We start from the raw sequence: 2,939 nt of genomic DNA on the forward strand, positions 1-2,939 counted from the left end.
AAGTCTCTTTATGTGTTCACTGTATAGAATAACCTTGGGAATAATATGTATTCACATCCCTTGTGTGGTGACTTTTCTAATTTTTCACCGCGAAGAATATATGTTTTCCGAGTCTTACGATTGCTTTATGGTTCCTATACAAACTTTTTAGTAGTTTAACTAGATAAATCGAAATGGTAATATTTATAATAAGTGGCTGTAGCCAATGCCAGTGTTAGTTATCAAATGCTTTCTCGTAGTCCACAAGACAGAGATACTTGGGGACATTGCATGAGATTTTACATGATTTTTCAAAAGTTGTTTGTAAATTAAAAATTTTCTCTCGCGAGAGCTATTTGTTTGGCTATAAATTGATCTTATTTATTGAAATAGTTTTGGTTTAATACCCTACATTGATTAACCGTCCTATATAACCAAAAGTAATTGTAAAATATGGCTTTAAATTTTTAGTGCATACTTTCCAACAAATTTACATACTTTTTCCAGGCACTATAAGTTTGGACCAGCCTTTAGGTCTTTCGAATCTATTTAAAAATATATTTTATATAACAAAATTGCGTTGCTATATGATTTATTTTCATTTGTTTTATTTTTTTAGGAAGAAGTAATCAACAAAATACAAACCAACAATCCGCACGGTAAAATACGTTCTGCGATGTAATAGATGACTATCGCAGGATCAAAAATACCCATTTTTCGTCAACGCCGGCCTAGACCGCCCGCGGATCGTTGGAAACAAATGCAAAACGCACAAAAAATAAAACAGTCACCGTTGTGACAACAACCCTACGATGTATCGGTTGGACGAAGGGGGCCATCACGGATCAAAAAATGTTTTGCCAAAAATTTGGATGTTAAGGGATTATCAATGCGGATTGGGAGGAAAATGCCAGGATGTGTGGGATGCAATGGTATGGATTTAATGTTAATTTACATACAGCGTGAAATTTTAATACTAAAAATTATTGGTTTTCATCTCAGTTAACACCCAAATATTTAGAGTCAAATTTATTACATTTGCTGTGGTTGCTGATTGATTTTTAGTAAATGGGTCAACGTAGTAAAGGACGTATTTTGCAGAAAATAAAAATATAATTTTGGCATATTTTAAGGTTATTTTGTATAAGTACATATTACTCTAGTCATCAGAGACGAAAATGCAACTAATCCTCTAAAAATTATACGAATAAATTGAATTTTGGTAAGAAAAGGATGCAAAAAAAATTTACCACTTTTACCCACCGCTTCTAAAACACCCCTCGTAGAAGGAAAAACGGAAAAAAATTGATTTATTAAAAAATTTTTACGTCATAGAAAAAAATTGTAGGTAAGATAATTTCAAACAAACATGTTTATAAGCACTTTTTGTGTAGAATAAACCGTTTTCTTAGAAACAATGCTGGTAATTTTAAAGTAACGTGCGCAAAATCACTTTTAAATAAAAATTATATCAACTTGACGGTAAAAATTTAATATCTTTTGATCGGAGTGTCCTATCGACAAAAATTAAGAGTACAGCTTTTGTTTGCAATTTTTGGATTTTTGCCGCATATTTTATTTGCCTCATATTTGTTGACAAACGAAATTTCATGTTATAAGTTATAGATCAGTTATAGTTCAAAATGTAAAAAATTGCATACAAAGCTACACTTTTCACCTTGAAAACGTATTTTTGTCGATATGACACTCGTGAAAAGTGAAAAAAAACCTACCAGTTTTAACCGAAAAACGGTTTTTTTAACTCCGCAATAATCGGTTTTTTTAGTTGTTTTCTTTTATCCCGGGTATAACCTTTTTTTTTGTTTTTAAACTAATAACTTTCTCTAGAAAGTAACAGTCTTGAGATAATATTGTTGAAAGTTCGATGAAAGACACACCATGAAAGAGCTCCTTGAAGAATTTGGCATCGCTCTTTGACTAGAGCTGTTGGCTCCTGCACGGATGATCAAGCGAACATGATGATTGGAGTGGGGAGGTTGCTCAAAGAGGGCAAAAAGGTGCATTGTTTTGTACACATATTAAATTTAGTTATTACATATCCTAAAGGGTGTAAACAAGCGTTATTAACAAATTTAATTACAAAAGACGATCGGATAGCCAAGCGGGCTGAGCGGCTGGCTTCTCCTTCGCTTCACTGCGAGAGATGTCAGTTCAATCCCCAGCTCGGTGTACAGAAAACAAAAAGGCTAACGCAGCAGTTTAAAATTCTAAATGAATCTGCGGCTTAGTCTAGAATTTCCTCGTATCTGATCGGCCTATGGTGGAGCAGTACGGCAAGAGATAAGGGCTTGCGACTTGGTGATACTCCTCCATAGATCCCTACCGGAAGGGCGTGTGCCGCCTAAATACCGGGTTAATATATATATATATATATATATATATATATATATATATATATATATATATATATATATATATATATATAAAACCATCGTCAAAGACGTAGCAAATGTTTTTTAGAAAAATCTTATGGGAAAAACTTTTGGTACAATCCATACCAACTAGATAAAATTCCATCTACTATATGCTCCAAAGGTTCGCACTAATGTCTCCTTACATAGCTGCAATATTGGCAGATGTCTCAATAAAAAAGCACTGAGACTACAGGAGGTTTTTTAGCCTGGTACCCCCAAAAAATCAAATCCACACACCAAAAAACGTAACAAAAACGTCAGGATACCGAGAGGTATAAAATGTAAATATTAATATAAAATACATAAAGTGCATACTTAACCCCTTCAGCTCATAGACTATAACACATTGTCCTCTATTAATGATATTATTAATAATAATTTTTTTTTCAGGTGACGAGTTATCCAAAGGCAGTCATAGCATTTAGTTTTTTAAAGGATTTCCAGCAAATTGTTTTAATAAAATTTAAAAAAATTAGAACAGGTTTTTTCTTTCAAATATAAAACGAGCACTCTGAGATAGCGCGT

General features: G+C 32.9%; 1 long non-coding RNA gene across 1 annotated transcript; it reads left to right on the forward strand.

Moving 5' to 3' along the window:
- The first annotated feature begins 716 nt into the window (after positions 1-716).
- LOC140431844 (uncharacterized) lies at positions 717-2,868 on the forward strand. Its single transcript, XR_011949731.1, has 2 exons — positions 717-911; positions 2,805-2,868. It is a non-coding gene; the product is annotated as an uncharacterized lncRNA (long non-coding RNA).
- Positions 2,869-2,939: the final 71 nt, after the last annotated feature.

The sequence above is a fragment of the Diabrotica undecimpunctata genome, unplaced genomic scaffold (assembly GCF_040954645.1).
Source record: "Diabrotica undecimpunctata isolate CICGRU unplaced genomic scaffold, icDiaUnde3 ctg00002139.1, whole genome shotgun sequence".
NCBI lineage: Eukaryota > Metazoa > Arthropoda > Insecta > Coleoptera > Chrysomelidae > Diabrotica > Diabrotica undecimpunctata.